Source organism: Amblyomma maculatum, chromosome 2, assembly GCF_055883805.1.
Source record: "Amblyomma maculatum isolate TAMU_Amacu chromosome 2, ASM5588380v1, whole genome shotgun sequence".
Lineage (NCBI taxonomy): Eukaryota > Metazoa > Arthropoda > Arachnida > Ixodida > Ixodidae > Amblyomma > Amblyomma maculatum.
The window spans coordinates 22,096,170-22,114,735 of NC_139345.1; the positions used below are offsets into that span (position 1 = coordinate 22,096,170).

At 44.0% G+C, this 18,566-nt stretch overlaps 1 long non-coding RNA gene across 2 annotated transcripts in view; it reads left to right on the forward strand.

Moving 5' to 3' along the window:
• The first annotated feature begins 2,180 nt into the window (after positions 1 to 2,180).
• LOC146198119 (uncharacterized) overlaps positions 2,181 to 18,566 on the forward strand; it is a 162,171-nt gene continuing 145,785 nt past the window's right edge. For both annotated transcript variants that reach the window (XR_014704712.1, XR_014704713.1), the window contains exon 1: positions 2,181 to 2,292. This is a non-coding gene — a long non-coding RNA (uncharacterized LOC146198119). The remainder of the gene's footprint in view (positions 2,293 to 18,566) is intronic.

Genomic DNA, 18,566 nt, shown 5'->3' on the forward strand with positions numbered 1-18,566 from the left:
TTTAAGTGAGATAAATACTGGATTAGGAGAAAAAGAACAAAAAAATGGCGTTCGAAAACAAATATACAAAGTATTTCTGAAACAATGCGCGCATAAATTTACTAATCGGTTAAAATAAATCAGCATACAAAGTTGTCCATTTATTTAGGTTTTATGAATACATTACTTGCGAGAATATTTTCGATATAATATTTGAGCATTAAATTTTTTTCTTTTTCTTCTGCAACCGAGAACTAGTCTGATTAGTCTACTACCTCAGTTCAAACACAGAAAAAACGAAGCTTGAGAAAAACATTATTACATCTGCACCCGTTACATGACAATAAAAATTAAACCAAATGTTGCCCTCATGTTGGCTTTAACGCTGCGCTCGTCTAAGGCTACATTATGGTGCAGCCTTTAGAAGCGTCTTCCATAAAGCCAGCTGGCAGTAGCGTTGGCGCCTAAGTTGCTAACGTGTCAGCTCTGGGCAGAAAAGAAAGGGCGAATTTCTCTAAAAGTGGAAAGCGTGTGACCCTCCTTCCTGGCTAGAAATTGTGGTCGTTGACACGAATACATACCGGATTCGCTGGCCCCTCGACAGCCCTTAATGATATGCGAAAACATTCATCAGTCAGTTACACCAACGGAGAAGAGCTATAAAGCTACAAAACTGCCGCCTCGTCCTTTAGGTACAACAGCTGCGCACAGACGGCACCACGCATCTGTGCTGCCTAAGATGCCTAGTGCGTAGGTGTTCGGCGCAAAGCAACTGTCATGTCCTCCTCGCACATCCCGGCTGCGGCAGCTGCATTTTAATGTGAAAGCACTTCTTGGATATTAGTGGCGGGGATGAAGCCTGTCATCAGAGCCAGGAACAGAACCACCATCCGATGAGATCAGCTTCCTTGGCCCGGGTACAAGAGGCCTTACTATCGCTACCTCAAAACACATAAAGCCTGGCGCAAAACTGCAACACACTCTCGAACTGTACAGTAAATATCGTCTTCAATTATTTCCAACTGCAAAACGCTCTCGCGTGGCGCAGTGAACATCATCGCCTTCAGGAAGTTCCATTTGCACCACTCTAATTTACCCAGTTAAAGGGGGAAAGGCGCCATAAGCATACGCCATCTGTCCGAGTGCGACCAAGGTCCGCTAGTGTATGTCGGGCGATTCCACCAGGCGGCATGGCAGAACACACTGCTTTCGCGTTACTGCACTAAGTTGTCTTAAGTGCACCCCAGGAATGATTCTTTTCTGTATGGAGACTAACTGCAACAGCATTAAATTGTACACTTCAGAATTCCAGATGATTGAGCAACTAAGAGATGTAGTATGGGTCTCTTCAAGACGCTAAGTCCCCCCTTTCCCATCCTATCCTCCTCGCACTTTATCCTTATCGAAAAAGAGTAAAAAATGCTATTGAAACAAGAGAACCTTGTAAAACGCATTCTCAACAGCAAAAATATTTGTCTGCTAATAAGAAATATTGAAGCATGGGAACGCCTGCTGTGTAAAATGAGCGCTTCCATTCAATTCTAGATGAGTTTGTACTGTTTTCGATTCTGTAGCTTTTCTCCTTTACAAAGGAATCTGAATCACAAGAAGCGCAATTTCTCTGAAAAGTGATATTTAAATATTCATTTGTGAACAAGATATCACACTTCAAGTCAAGTTAGAGGAAAGAAAATTCAAGACTACCGAAAGCCACAACGCCAATTCTTTACGTCTAATTCCATTACCGTTTTTCATTTTGTTTTTTCACGGAGAAAGTGCGATAATCTTGCGCTTCTTAAGTAACAAATTTGTCTTTCATCTAACCTGCCTTCATCCGTGTCAATACCTCAAATTTTACTGGTTATTGATCTTTTCGCATCTGCGCATGCCCCTCTTTATTTGCTTGTTCTACTGCATGTACCCTTTTACTGATTATCATCTTGGGGCTTTAAATTTATTGCTCCCAACTTCTCGTGGGGATGCCGTGGCACCTTTTCCTATCTGGAAGTAATGAGCATGAATACGCGAAAAATACGCACATGCTTCTCGAGGAACAGCGGCAATGAAAAGTGGAAGGAGGATTTGCATCGGCAATGAAGGCACCATGCAAATCACTGATTCCGCCATCATTTCCCAACGCCCACGAAAGCAACGACTAAGTGGGGCACGCTGCCGCTCCTTTTTATGACCCGTCAGCACAGTGGTTAGATCGGGCGACGCACGTCAGTGAGGGAGAAGAGAAAAACGAAAGCAATCAGATGGTGTGAAGGTAATGGGGGCGAATGAAGTAAACAGAGGCGTGAAAAGATTAAAGTAAGTCTTATTACCGCCTTCAGGCTTTACCTGCATGCAGAAAGAGATCGACAGAAGAAAGTAAACGGCTGAACTACGGAGTGGGTGCAAAATCTAGCGTTGTGAGATCTTTTCTATGCACAAGAGGTTGAGTGAAATCGAGGAGAGGTTGACAAATCCAGAGGTGCCTCTAGCAGTAACAGGGAAATTTGTTCCTGATTAGATTCTTCTTCATCGTTAGGGCAAGGTTTACAAGCATGAGCTGGAAAGAAAGATTTGACATTGCACGCCTTGCACCTTCTACTTCCATCAAAGAGCGATGTTCACCCATTACTTGCTTCAAAGTTAGCAGATGGTAAAAACAGACATTTTTAAGTCCAGACGAACAAAAATTTATTTAGAACTAAGCAATTTTCTCGTGTTTTAATTTTTTAGTAACTGTGAGCAATTGTCAACAAGACGATGACTTAGATGTGGAAAGGGCTGGTCATCAACGACACAGCACAAGGAAATGCTTTTCTTCAGTGTGATTTAGACCACAGCAGGTGACGTGAAGACACCCATACGCGATTCTAGCAGTAAGTGCCGTCCTTTAAGATGCGAGGTCAGGGATCATAAGCAAATAATCGAAGTCTGTTGGTTGTACTCTTTATACATGACGCCTTTCACTTAGTGTGCGTCCGTGAAGGTGTCTGCGTGCATACGTGCGTCTTTTGTGAGCAGTAAGCAGTAAGCAGTAAGAGCTAAAGCTCTTACTGCTTATAAATTTGCCGGTTTCTTGTCTGTTTCTTCGTCACTCTCAGATTGGTCAGCTCACATAATTATAGCTACAGCATTTCAAATAATTTCTGATATGCAGTCATAAGAAAGAGAGAGAGAAAAAAAAAGTATCTCTCTCTCCTCCCTATATCTAACGCTCTTAATCATACGCATACGACAGTCGAGCTCGTTTTTATGTTCGTGCGAGTCTGTGTGGATATGTATGTGCAAGCAAGCGGTCTTGGCGTTTGTATGTGTTTGCGTGTGCTTGCTCGTGCGTCCAGGAGTGTTTTGTGCGTCTTTATGTGCATGCGTATCTATCATTACTTTGGTCATCTGATGAGAAGAGAGGAGTCGCTGGAGAAAGATTTGATGTTGGGAAAGGTTGAAGGTTGCCGGAGAAGGGGTAGGCAGCGAACGCGATGGTTAGATGGCATCCTCGAGGTACTGCAGATGAAGTTATGTGATGTTAGGAAGATAGTGAGAGACCGGAAAGCGTGGCGTGACATGGTCCATAGGGTCACGAAGAGTCGGACACGACTGAACGACTGAACTGAATCTATCATTATCACCAACTTTAATTATCGGTCACTATGTACGAGAACCGCATCGATATCAAGCAGATCCCCGCGGAATCTCGCAACGGATGTCGCCACGCGATTTTCTCCATGTGTCAAGTAAGGCTTTCTCTTATGAGAACAGTAGCAGAATGGATACTATGAAAAAGTTGTGGTCGTTTCACATATAAGGAATATACGAAGTATAAATTTAGAAAGTGACCGCGAAATGTAAAGAAGAATTGTAAAGCGAATCCCGGCCTCGGCGGCCGCTTTTCGGTGGAGGCGAAAAGGATAGTGCTGGTGTGCTGTGCGATGTTAGTACACGTTAAAAACCACAGATGGTAGAAATTCCGGAGTCCCCCACTACGGCGTCTCTCATAGCCTGAATTGCTTTGGGACGTTAAACCCCACAAATCAAACAAAATTTATTTAAAGAGAGAGAACGAGAGGGACCGCTCTTTCTCTCATAGAGAGAAAGAAAGAGAGGCTTTATTCTTCTCTCACTCTATTATAATTCTCCCTCTCTACTTTCCCTCCTTAGAGAAAAAGAACGTAAATAAAATTAGTTGTGGTTTAGCTCTGGTTAACCCTAATTCAATTGCGAAAGCAACGTCGGAACCTTCTTTTGCCTGCTACATTATTCCTCTATCATGCCCTAGTATTGCAATGTTCTGCCTTATTGGGGACACTTAAGCTCCTCCTTAATGGGCATGAAGCGAGAGCGTAAGCTACCAGCCCACATATAAAGTCCCGCTTCAATCAAGCCGTATGGACGCGCCTGCGTGTCTTAGGTGTAACGAGGATGTAAACGGTTCTGGCAGTCTGATTCTGTTATCACCCTCCCATATGAACGGAGCGACCCGAGTTGACAGCTCCTGCCCGTAGCATAGGGGTAACGTGAATTCAAATGTCATGGCAGGCTGATTTTTTTATGAGGAGACCGTAGCTACGCCTCTTCACAGCGTAGTTGCAGCCACCCGAGGTCTCGCTTTGGCTGTCATAGTATTGCTTTTGCAATAAAAGAACCAGTAGCTATATTCAGTCTCTCTCTAAAGAGAAAAAGAGAGAAAGAGATAGAGTCTCTCTTTAAAAAGAGAGAGATAGTCTCTCTCTAAATACAGAAAGAGAGAGTCTCTCTCTCATTTTCCTATGTGTGTTAAGTTTACATAGCCTTGCAACGCGCTGAGACAAACGAGAGTGTAACCTTTTCAGCATGTGGGCGGCATGCTCTTGTGCCCAGCCTATTCGACGAACGTAGGCACTGGGTACCGGATTAAACTCATATTAGTCATGAGTAGCCTAAATACGCTGATTTGGAGTTATAATGGTGCAGAAGTCCTCCCAAATTTTGATGCGCTAGCGTAGCACAGCAGTCGTATAAGACAGCAAATTTCAAATTTGTGCCCACGGATCGCGGTACACGCCATTCAGACATCGCTCTGCCAAGTATTCCAGTAATTCTTCGAGAAAAAGTGCGCCACTTGATGCAATATTTTTAGGCGATAGTTTATGCAGCCCGTTTGGCCGAAAAGCCGTCGGCTTCGTAATAGTAGTAGTTGGCACCACGTGTCGAAAATAGTCGGGGGCTGCTTAAAAAAATAGTCTAATGGTATTTTGTGTTTGTAGTGAATGAAGATTGATTGCTATGTGATAGGCGATGCCGAGATAATGGAAAAATAATCAATTGATGACCTAAAAGAATGAATAAAATTAAAAAAAATGATGAAAGGAATGTTCAAAGGGGCCAGCCAAGATGCTTAGAATGAATAAAAAAATGCTCGATGATGGCAATTAAATAAAGTTTAAGGTGTAATTTTTAATTAAATGCAGTAATTAAAGAAATTGTAAAAAAATGGTTCAAAGGTGTCAGATTTCTCAGAATGAAAAGTTAATGCTTTATGATGTTGATTAAAACGTACTTTGTGTAACTGATGAATTCATGAATTTGAATAATTGCAAAGACGAAAGAATTGCAAAATCATGTTAGAAAGTGTAAAATGCTCAGAATGAAAAGTCAAAGCTCGATATTGCTAATTACGCAAATTTTGAGCAATAACAGATTCATGAAATATTTGACATATTTAAAAAAAAAATGAAAGTTTTCAAGAAGGATTTAAATATTACAAATACTCAGAATAAAAAGTCAGGCCCTAATGATAATGCCAATTCATCATCATCACCACCACCACCACCACCATCATCATCATCAGCATCATCATCATAATCAGCCGGACTATACCCACTGCTGGGTGAAGGCCTAGCTGTCCCATATTCCTTCAGTTATTATGGTCCCGTACTAGCTGCATCCACTTGACCCCTGCGAACTTTACCTAACGTTGCCCACCCAACTTTCTGCCACCCCCTTGCTAGGCTTTCCTCCCTTGCAGTCCGATTTGTTACTCTAGGCGACCATCGATTATCCTCTCTACGCCCTACATGCCCTGCCAATGCCCCTCTCTTCTTATTGGTTTCAACTTAATACCAGTTAAGAATATTTAAAATGTTAGGTAATGAATTATTAGAAATAAGTATTAAAATAAATATTTCAGGATACGAAATCAAATATGTCAAACTCATCATCATCATCATCATCATCGCTAGCAGCAGCAGCAGGACTATACCCATTTCAAGGCCAAGGCCTCTCCCATATTACTCCAAATAACCAGGTCCCGTGCTAGCTGCATTCACTTGGCTTTAATTCCTTCCCTCAGAATACAATTTGTTTTTCTTACCGTCCATAGATTATTGTGTCTTCGCCCTACTTGCTCTGCCCATGCCCATTTCTTATCTATTTCCACTAGAATGCCATTCACTCCAGTTATTTCTCTGACTCACACTAATTGCTTCCTTTCTCTTAACGTTGCAACTACCATTTTCTACTCCATAGCTTTCTGTGTTGTCCTCAACCTAAGCAGAACACTTTTCTTTCGCCTGCACGTTTCAGCCCCCAAATGAGTACTGGTAGATCACAAATACTTTCCTCCAGAGCGATATCGGTAAGCTGCTAGTCATATTCTGCGAATAGTTGCCAAGTGCACTTTACCTACAGATATTCTCCTAGATAATTTCCTTTCATGGTCCGGATCTATGGCTACCTCCTGTCCTAAGCAGACATATTCGCTTACCACTTCTAATGCTTCGTTACCTATTGTAACTGCGGCTCCTTCGCGACGCTGTTGAACATTACCTTACTCTTCCGAATATTAATTTTAGGCCTACATCTCTGCTTTTCCTTTCTAGGTCATCAATCAATCATGACAATTCATCGCCCGAGTTACCTAGCAAGGTTAATATAATCAGCGAATCGCAGATTACTCAGGTATTCCTCACAAATCTTAAGTGAGCAAACACTAAGTATCTGAATACTTACTCTAAGCAAACTATGTAATAGTCCTATGGAGATCGTATCTTCTTGCCTAACGCCTTCCTTTATGGAAATTCAATTACTTTCTTTATACAGAACAATGGTTTCCGTGCAGCCATTACAGATGTTTTCCGGTATATTGGCGGCTCGTCTACATCCTGATTCATCATGCATACATGAGTGCCGATATTTAGCATGACCCAAATACTTTTTCGTAATCAATGAATGTTATGCATTCTGGCTTGTTATATTCCGAGCATTTTTCCATCACCTGGTTGATAGTATGGGCATGGTGATGGACAAGAACCTTTTCCAAAAAACACTGCTTTATTATTTGGTCGATTGAAGTCCAAGGTTTTCCTGATTCTATTATCAATTACTTGAGTAAATACTTTGTACGTAAGAGATAGTAAGCTGATTGGTTTGAAAATTTTCAAGCCCTTAGCACTCTCTACCTTATGGGTTAAGCCAATGTGTTATAGTTTTTCTAAGATTTCTGTTCCGTCGATGTCATCAGGCATTGAGTATAAAGGGTGACCAGTTTTTCTAGCACGATATCCCCATAGTCTTTAAAAGTTTGTAGATACTTGATCCTCCCTAGCTGTTTTACCCCTTTGTCATAGCTCCTAAAGATTTAACCTCGTGTATCATTACTGGCGGGACATCTGACTGCTTTTCATTACTGTCAATCTCATTACGGTCCTGACTGCTTCGGCTACTGTATATATCAGTATAGAACGTCTGGGCTACTTTAACTATATTGTCCATATTCGTGATATTGCCTATTTGGTCCCTCAGCGCATATATCTGACTATTGCCTATGCGTAATTTCCTTTTCATCGCTTTAAGACTGCCACCATAATTTAGAACACACTCAATTTTTTCCATATTATGCTTCCTAATGTCGCACAGTTTGAATCCATTGAATAGCTTTGATAGCACTGCCAATCCTATCCTATTTGTTGGGTTCAAAGCTTTCACATTTCGGCGATCCCTAATCAAATCTTTCGTCTACCTAGATGATTTACCGGTACCATCTCAAACTATCCTACCACCTGCTTCTACGGCGTATCTGTATTGATATATCTAAACATATAGTTGATCTTCCTAGGTCAATGGTGAATATCTATTCTGTAGCGAGATCCTGAATTCTTCTACTTTCCTTCCCAGAGCTTATTCTTTGATGAATTTCTTGAATACTATTTTGTTTTCTTACCTTTTAAAATATGGACTAATTTGAGACCTTACCATCATGTGGTCACTGCATAATTTGGATTACCTCTACATCCTGCATAATGCTTGGTTAGAACACAATATGAAGTCCATTTCATTTTTAGTCTCCTCTAATGTTTTCCATTCCATTTCCTGTTCTTCTGCTTTCTGAAGAATGTATTCACGATTATTTATATAATGCGCTCAACAAACTCAACTAATAACTACCTCCTGCTTTTCCTGAAACCAATGCCATTGTCTGCCACTGCCTCGTCTCCAGCTTCCTTTTTGCCTACCTGCGTTGAAGTCACCCATCTGTACAGTATACTGCGTTTTTACTTTCTCCACTGCTGATTCTACACCTTCGTAGGAGTTTTTGGCGGTCTAGTCACCTTGACTACATGTAGGAGCTTGTGTCAAAGGTCTTAAAATTAAGAGCCAATGCTTCATGATGCCAATTAAAAATTTAGGTTGTGAAATTGATCAATTATTGCATTGAACTATTTGCAAAACTTTAAAACTGAAAAGCGGTTCAGGGCTGTCAAAATGCTCAGCACGAAAAGCCAACGCTTGATGATTTCAAATTAAAAAGTTGGGGTGCACCTTGATCAATTATTTCATTAAATAATTGAAAAAAGAAACCGCGAAAAGGAGGGTGCGAGTGTGTCATAGGCTCAGAATGAAAAGTATTGTTTGTTGGCTATAATTATTCGTGTATAAAAATAGAAAACAAAGCATAAGGCATAAAAATGGCTGTGGCTGAGCTCAGCTATGCCAGAATATACGTGTGAGAGGTACATTTCCCTGGCTAAGCTTGTTGTGGTAATGTATGTTTCGCAATGAAAGACTTTAGGTATACACATATTATATTCATTTCGCTTGACAATAACGAAGACTGCACGATGATCTGTGAAGTAGCATGCAGCAGTCTCAATATTGCCTACACAGCATTTCGATTTGGCAGTCTCTCCAAACGCAAAGTCTCACACATTCGATTACTCACTGGTGTCAAGTCCATTTGATGCCACAGACTCTCGCACACACTGTCGTGTCCAAACGGATTGTTCGCAAAGTCTGCTTCAAATGTTCCGGTAGCACTTGAACTTTCAGAAACACGAATGCAAAGATCGGTCACATGACGTGCCCTCAGATCATCTTATTTTGGTACCCTTTGACGGAACTCCTCCATAGGGCCCATCTCGGTGGCTACGCTCCGCCTATTACGCTCGGCAGTCTAGCATTATCGTTTGGCATGCCGTTTCTCTCTGTTCGGACGTCTCTGCTGCTTTCTTCGCTTTCTTACGCTCATTCTGTATTTGCTGCAGCTATGCATCTTTTCCCCAGCCCATGCAAAGGCCTCAAAAAGGTGGATGAGCGGCTCTTTCTCCGCCTTTTCACCAATACATTTTGATTCCTACTTTAGTGGCAGCTGCCCACACTGTGGAGCGGTGTCTTTTGACATATATCACATGGTATGGGCCTGCCCCTCCAACCCAGCTATTCCCCTATCCACAACCCAACCCGGGTGGACTGGGAGGCGATCCTGCTCGGCTGCCACGACTTACAGGCCCAACAAGCCTTAGTCGGGCGCGCCCGGGAGACGGCAATCGCCGCTGGGGTCCCAAACTATGGACCTCCTCTTAGTGCTTGTAAGAACCGGTTCCTTATGGGCTGATTCAAATTTACCTCCTGGCCCTTGCATAGCTAATAAATGTTCTTGCCACCACCGCCATGCGCCGCATTTGACACTCTGCAGGCGGCTGCGTTTCGATGGAGGCTAAACGGAGAGACATCCGTGGGCTGTGCGATGTCAGTGGACGTTGTTGTGGCTGTAGGAAGAAGGAAAAGAAAATGCACGGGCCTGCTACTGGCTCTGTGGCCGAGCCACCTCCGCTGCCTCGTGCGGACAGAAGAAAAAATAGAGAAGAAAGGAAAAGAACAGGGAGAGAAAGACGCGCGCCGCAACAACAACCGTCGTCCACCACCGAAGCAGTGGCGGGTTGCACTGACGGCCTACAACATATAAAATTCGGTGTCTGGCTAGCCCCGGCCGCAAGCGGAGTTTACCTACCATCCCAGCCCCGTAGGGGCAGGAACTGCCAACCTTCACTACCTCCTCCCCTGCAATGTTCAAAATCCCCAGGTGGTCGAAATTACTCCGAAGCCCTCCACTACGGCTCCTCCTTCCCTCTTTTCACTTCCTCTCCCACCTTCCCCCCTTTCATTACATCGTTGGTCAGGTGTCCACAGAGCAACTGGGACAGATACAATACCTTTCATCATGCATTCCTGCTTCCATGAAGGCAGGAGGAAAACTAGAGCTAGGGCCCTAAACAGAAAGTACCGAAATCACGATGGGGTGGTGTATACCGACGCCTTGGACTACAATATGACTGAAAGTGCCTTTGCCATCTGTGTAATTGAGCAGTACAGTAACTTCAGTAAATGCGTATCAGCCGCTTCGGTCAAAGTCCGCTACTCAGACCAGGCGAAAGAAGCCGCAATCGCTTTAGCCATCGCTACAACAGATGCGGACATAATTGTCACTGATTCAAAAACTTCCATACGTAACTTATCGCGTGACAGAATAACATACACTGCCAGAAATATCCTCGCGGATATCAGACTCGACAGAGAGATAGAACTCGTATGGACACCTGTCCACTCAGGGAACCGAGGCAATGAGGCTGCTCACCTACGTCGGCCGTGTAGTGAGACCTAATGCCGAGGAACTTGAAATGGAATGATTGCTCACATACAGCGACCTTACACAACACTTCAAACTCTCTAGGAGAGTACACCCACCACCACACAAATCACTATCAAGACAAGAAATTGTTTGGAGGAAACTGCAAACGAACTCCTTCCCAACCCTGCGGTTTACTCACATATATTTCCGGACAGCATGAGCTTATCCTGCACTAAGTGCGGAGAGAAAGCCGACCTTAATCAAATCCTGTGGGATTGATCAGGGGACCCGCCTCCCAAGGCTCTCATAGAAGCTCCCTCAGTTGAATCCTGGGAGGACGTGCTGCGTAACGCGAGCCCCGATATACAATTGGGCGCCGTAAGCCGCGCTAAAGAAGTCGCCGCAAGCCACCAGCTAACGGCCACTCGGCTCTTCCACTAAGACTACTCCCGACAATACAGCTTTCTCTCTCTCTCTCTCTCTCTATCTCTCTCTCTCTCTCTCTCTCTCTCTCCAATTTCCTGGGAACCAATTTATTATTATTGTTATTAATTTTATTATTGTTGTTGTTGTTAATCCACTTGGCAAGACGTTCTTCTCTTTGTCCGGGCGTCCCTGCTGCTTGGTCGGAGATGAGCGGTGTCTGCTCTTCGGTCGGCGTGGCGCACCAGCTATGCTGCTCACCAGCTACGCGGCCCTGACGTCACTCTGCTCCTTGCGTATGCGCAGAACTGGCGAAGCGAGAGCCACAGCAAAACGGCGAGACTGCAGCTAATGTATTTGTCGCTAAAAACGTAAAATAAGTATTGTCTGTGTATGTGAAGCTCTATTGTGTTGCGCCCTTAATGGCAAAGCCCCCGGCGTTTCATCGAACGCAAGCAGCGCGTTTCACTGAATGCCACTGGGACACATCGTTTTAAAAAGCGACGTCCGAGCTTACCTCTACGTCATCGTCCTGTAGGCTATGAGAAAATGAATGAAGCTGTTATTTGAATGAACGGATGGCTCTCGGCCGCTATTTGGGTAATTAGGGAGTTAAGAGGGTTGGGAGTCTATACCTTCGTCTCCATGGTCTTTCAAGCTGTTGCTCGTTGCTTGCCATGCTGCCGATCTGCGCGCTGTAAGTCGACCTGTTTCACACTACTCGAAGCAGGCCGCTCTCACTGTCGTATGTAGCAATGGAATATTATATTGCAGTGTTTGATAGAACCGGATCTTCAAGGGTAGGCATGTCGCCGTGTGGAATGTGCGTAATTTTGTTTCTTCCGCGTGAAAATGATGCAAGTTGCCATATAAGATGTTTTAGGTCTGCTGTGCACTGTTCCTGACAGTGGGTGCATATTTCGTGTTGGAATGTTTCGTGCCTGCCCAAAAACCGCTTGTCAAGGATGTGTGGTGTGTAGACTGTGTTTGTTATTTCATGGTTGAGATATATCTCTTGTGGTCGAGTGAGCTCTTTCGTGTTATCAAACACTAGCGTTGGTGTTGCTTCATATAACATAAGCGAAAATTTTATACAAGTAAATAACATAAAAATTAAAAAGTGAAAAACATCGTGCGTGAGCGTTTGTTAGCGCGCCACATCCTTAACACTATAGATTAGGTGTGCCCTAATTCTATTCTCTCCGGGATGTTCATATACAACAAAACATTTCGACGATAGCGCTGCGCACGATACCGTATCTCCGCCCTATCCATAAGGGGCGACGTTGTATATTCAAAAGTGGCAGGAGCCGAGGATGCGGAAAAGACTGCGCATACAGGCAAAGGTGCTTAAATATCCGTTCCTTATTTGAGCACATGTCTCAAACATTTACTAAACATTCTTAAGTCCGCTGTGCCTTGCCTTACGCTGTTTTCTAACTTTACTGATCTCTTAAAAGACTGTTCAGCTCCCACGTAGCGATATTGGCAAAAGAGCGCAAAATACTCATTATTGAAGATCTTTTTTAGTTACCCTCTTAATTGTTGTCGGAAAATGCAAGGCCGTCATTTTACAGGATGCGGCTTCTTTTCATTGCCAGAACGCACTGTCCGACGATTTCTCCGGGCTTTAATATACAGCGAAAATGTAGAAATTGGGGCTTCGGAATCGCAAGGTTTCATTTTACTGCACGTTGAGTTCACAGTTGGCGTTTCTGTCCCCCAAGCCGAATGCTTTTATTCATGCTTGCTACTGAAACTAAATAACTGCTATTTTGACCATGGGGTAAATTGCTTACATGAGCGTCATGGAGTAACACATTGACGTTATTTTAATAGATGACTGTGGGGCTTGATCTCGCATCCCTGCTTGATAAAACAGCTACTTCGCATAGCGAATACTACGCCAGACGGCTGGTTATTCTAACTTACGAAATTGTTTCGCTTCATGCATTGAAATAAGAGCGCATCGCAAGCCTGTGAGGAATAATTACGCTCGCCCTCGTTATTTTTCATGTCAGTCCAGTCGGCCGAAGCGGGTAATAAAGAACAGATTAATTCTTTTAATCACAAAATATCATGCTGCAGCCGTACATTTTCTCGTTATGGTGATTGTTGTGTCTCAATTATTCAACGTTATTTCGCTCAGTTAATTTGGCAGTTATGCTTTTAGATCACACAATGCTTGGGTTTCCAAGACCATTTTCTTAGAAATAATATATTTATTGACAATGACGTTGACGTTTTCTCTGCACAAATGCGTATCTCAAGCCCCGACATCGACCTGCTGCCGCTGTCGCCTTGTCCTCTGTTGCTCCCGTCGTCGCCGCGTCACACAACTAGTACGGTCACGGGTTGGTTAGGTTCTATGCTAACCTGAGAAGCAGCGACACGGCAGAAAGTATTCAAGTGTGCCTAGCTGCGAATGCCAACCAAAGCAAGCTCCCTCCTGTAACCCCCCCCCCCCCCCCCACCCCCCCCCCTCGTTCGGCCGCTCCGGCGCAGCACCCTTTTCTCTTAACTTTTGCACCGGTTTCGCACGTGTCGAGCGTGCCCCAACCACCTATCTTCCCTCGTTTAGAGAGTCGGTACGCGTCGCAGCCTTTTCTCTCCCTCCTGCACTACGCAGCATTTTTGCTCTTCAGGACACAAACACGTGCAGGTCCTCCGTGACAAAGACATTTTCCTTCTCCCCCTCCCGTCCCCCATCCGTACTCAGAAAGGTTAAAAGCCAGCTCGGCTTCCGACATCGGGTTTTTGCGAGAATGTGGGCAGTAGCGCTGCAGCGCTAAAAAAAAGACATCTCAAGCTACTTCTGGTGCCCCCATCCTGCACTTCACTAACACTCTAGGGGGGGGGGAGGGGGGCGGAAGGACTTCTTTTACCGACCATTGTCATTATCAACCCCGAAAACCTCACTCACGTCTTCTCAATGAGCATATCAGATCCGCCCAGATTCTCTCCTGCAACCACTAATAACCCGGAAGGAGGGAAGACGGAGTAGGGGCAAGTCACAGTTAAACAGAGAGCTTGCCGGAATAGAGAATGCTGATCATGACGCACGATTGTGCTCCTGTTGTCTCCAAAGTGGACACGGTTCGGGCGGGCAGTGCCCAATCTATGCATGAGCACTTTCCATCGGGAGCCACCCCGACCTCTGCCCCCTTCTCCAGTTTATTGATTCAGTGCTCCATTGCCCAGGTCACCGAACAGAAATCGACCACTAGCCGGGGCAAACACGCAAAAGCAGCCCAACTATTGCGCGAAACCCAAAGCAGTGACCCTACAAAAAAGTGTCGATACTATTTTCTTCTTGTCCCACGTTTTGCTAACGGCATACGATCTCGTTCACGTTTTCTCCCTTCTGAACAATTCAGTAATGATCTTGCCTACATACATTTATGCAACAACAAGCACTCTTCTTATGGTTCAGCGGTCTTGTGTGGGGCTAGAGTGTTTGTTGATGAATCGAAATCCATGAAAGTCTTTGTTTGCCTGCCGCAGAGCACTGGCGTGCTCGGTTTCCTTGTATGGAAACAAAAATGAGCCGATAGACATAGACCTCGCGTTGTCTATCTGAGGATGCGCTAACGAGCATTCGATAATGATTTGAATATAGTTGTTGACAACTTTATAGCGTGACGTGAATGCAGAATTGAAGCGACTGCATGTTCTCTTGGCGAACTGGTCCCAGTGGCGACGTTGGGTGAGAAAACAGATGAAAATACGAGGGAATAAATTGTAAAATTAGCTTTGGCCTCTTCAACCTTGTATGACGTTCATGAACTTTGCACTCCTTCGATATGGTTCTAAATTTTAGCCAGCGTTTTGAGACTGAGATACACGTAAACTAAAAAGAGAGTGCACGACAAGGCGGCGCGATAGCAGTGATCCCGCTTCGCTCTGTCGCCTATATATTGCATGTCGATCTCTTCATCAATTTTCAATCCGTGCGCAATGAATCCAACACGTGGCTATCGCATTAAAAATTGAATATCAGAAAATTGTATTCCCTACGCTCAAATCCGACTTAGCCTACCCCCAAAATATATTTGGCTCATTCCCCATATTTGGTTGACTCACCCTTAAAGTCGGAACATTCCTAAATATGGGCAGACAGTCTAGTTTGGACGTTGTTCATACGGTATGCCGTTGGTTGGCGGGATCAAGCTGTATGTCAAAATTTCTTATCACTTAAGGATTGTAATAAAGTTAAAGTTCATTTTAGACGATCGCAATTTTATTTTGAAGACCGACTTCTTCATATTTGGAAATATGTCTGCCGGTGGATGCCGGTTTCGAGCGCCAAGTGAACTTTGGGAATGTATTGTTTCAACCTCCCGTGTTAGCGAATAATAGTAAAGCGCTTGAACGATGTACCTCATATTTGCCCAAGTTGACGACTTCACAATATACGCATTAAAATTTGGGCGGATGCTCTCCTTCATATTAATAAGTTGAATGCGAGAGGCTTTCGGGATTTTATTAAATAAATATAACGGGCGTTTACGCGATGGGCGTTGAACTCGGAAACGCTCTGTAACAATAGTAGGCAGTGTCTTTAATCAACTTTACTTCGCTTCATTTCATCGTTTGAAGGCGTCCTGGTTTTAACGCTGGTTCCCAGTTCGAACTCATTCACTTTTTTTTCTCGTGAATGATCGCACTACGTGTCATTTACAGACTGCGAGTGTACTGACGGTAAGACGCTATTTACGTTTTTAGCCTTTTTGGCAAAAGGAAAATGGTAGTTTGAGAAAGCCAGAAGCCTGACTTTACTCTGACTAGCCGCCGGGCAACATTCGTCTTCGCCATCTTTGAGACTCAAGCACGGAATATTTATGCCCTAGCACTGAAACGTTGCCTCCCAACTGATTTACTTCGCTTAGGCCTTCTTCGATCTCTTTGTCAAGAGGTATTTATTTGTGCATGATACCTGTCAGGTGCGTAATAGTTCTACTGCGAATTTTTTTGTAATACACTGGGCTTAGATTGTCATCCATGTCACGCTGCGGCCTACTTGCCAACAGAAGGCCCTAGAATCCTGAAAGTAATGGTCTGTGCAAACCTTGTTTTGTGAAGACCCATTCCTAATCCTGGGCTTCTCTTTTCTTCATTGAACGTTCTTTTACGTGGTTTTAGCGGTCTCTCCTTCCTAGTTTCTATTTGTCTACTTGACAAAAAGATAGAGCATGTCATTACCACCACTTACATCAGCTTCTGTATTGAATACAATTAAAGAAAATAGGCAGGGAAAGCTGCTTCGAGATTCATACTCCTATGCTGGCAGATAGAAATGAAATGAAACGTTGACGGCAGCTCGTTCACGTACAAAGGCAACGTGTAAGAAACAGGAAGCTTAAATTAAATTATGGGCGCTTGTTCCCTTCCGCCTATCTGAAAGGAACAAAGTCAGAGCGAGAATTAAGCAAAAATAGCATTCCTATAGAGGGCTAGTCAGCTGAAGGCTCTACGGAGAAGGACAGAAGTCTGTTATGGCGGCGGACACTTCGGAAGAGCAGTCGAAGGAGGAGGCATCACGAACGATATTGACCGAACAAACAGCTCTCTCCGGCAGTCAGTGTTTGCATGCTCCGTCGGGCACGGCTGCCTTGGAATTTGTGCGCGTGCCAAAGCCAACGCACCCCCCCCCCCCCCCCCCCCCCCCCCCCCCCCCCCCCAGCGTCGGGTGATAAAGCACACGCCCGCCGAGCTAAACTCAAACAGAGCATCGCCCTCTTGAGGGGCTTCCGGTGCAGCTTGAGTGCACGTCATCACTGCTATCTGCAGAACTAACTGCTCCTAGGGGTAGTTCCGTGCACATCAAAAAATGAAAGATCCAGTGCATCAGATAAAATATATTTCAAGTGTTACTGAAGCGCATACTGACAGTAGGACTTTAAGGAGCTAACAAACGTTTTGAATTTTATGCATATAATATGAGCCTAGATATAAAATTTCCTCCAATACACTTCAACGATAAAAAGAAATGCAAGTAAAATCTAGGTGGCAGAGAGTTAGGCTACATAGTCATTCATCGCTCATAAAAAGAATGCATTACTAAACAACCATTGCTTAACGACAGACGGCTTTAGAAAATTGAATTATATATTATTCACACTGGGTCGACATGGTTCTATATGAATTCGAGATCGAACAAAGAAAACTTTCATGTTGTATCTTGTTGTACCAAATGTAACGGGTTCAGAACATTGCCATATTGCATGTTTTATTGAGGGAAACGCTTCCATTGTAAGACAAGTGTACGGAGGCTAATAAATATAATCCTCACTATCGTGTATGTACAAGAACGTTTTTGCTTGAGCAAGGCAGTTGCTGTGAATGAGCACTCTCTATAATTCAAGTCTGGGCCATTTGGCCGGCTGGTGAGATTTGAGCTCAACACAATAGCTAACTAGTATTATCAGCCGACAAGGGGAACGCTGTTGCTTTCTGAGAATGTTTATAAGGCGTTTGAAAATAGCTCATTTGTATTTGCCTCTCAAAAAACCACATTCAGTGAATGTATATACATATAGCTGGAAGGTTGTCACAGAATCAGGATCAAGGCTTTGCAGTGACAGACGGAGCCCCTCCCCCCCCCCCCCCCCCCCCTCCCCTTCTCTCAACCGCCCCAGAGTACGTGCAGCTGGCGAAGTACACAAGAGGGCTAATGGATGGGCAGAACCTAACCGAGTTGCAAGCGAAAGAGAACATTATTACAGAATAATTCTAAGTCGAAGGTGAGTCGACGGTGGATGGAGGATCTCTGTCAACGGACTTAACGTCTTCGGTCACTGATGCTTTTGCTCCGTTGTTATGAGCCAGCAAGGTTAATGAGGATTTTCTCCGACACTTTGGGAAGGAGTGCTTTGCGCAGGCTCGCTCTGTCTGTTAGGGCTAAGGCCTTATATTGCACATGGGCGAATGTTGTTGTGTGCAGAAAGCGGTAACAGAACCTCAGGTCCGTCAAGGAAGACTATGACGTTCTCATCCTGTTACCAATCAGCAACCCGGGCCCAATTCGAGAGCGATTTTTGACCCTCGTGACTGCACATGTCGAAAATATTTGGATTAACGCCAAGTTATTCAGTAATTTTCTGGAAAGCAAGAAAAAGTAAGAGATGTGAAAAGAAAGACTAAAATATTTTAGTCGGGTGGGAATCGAATCAGAAACAAGATAATTGCAAGGTGAGCACGCTACCCAGCGGCAACGAAACGTTTCATTTTGCTTTCTAACATTGTATTTATTGCTGTGTGGTAATGTTGTATATACCACAGCAATGTC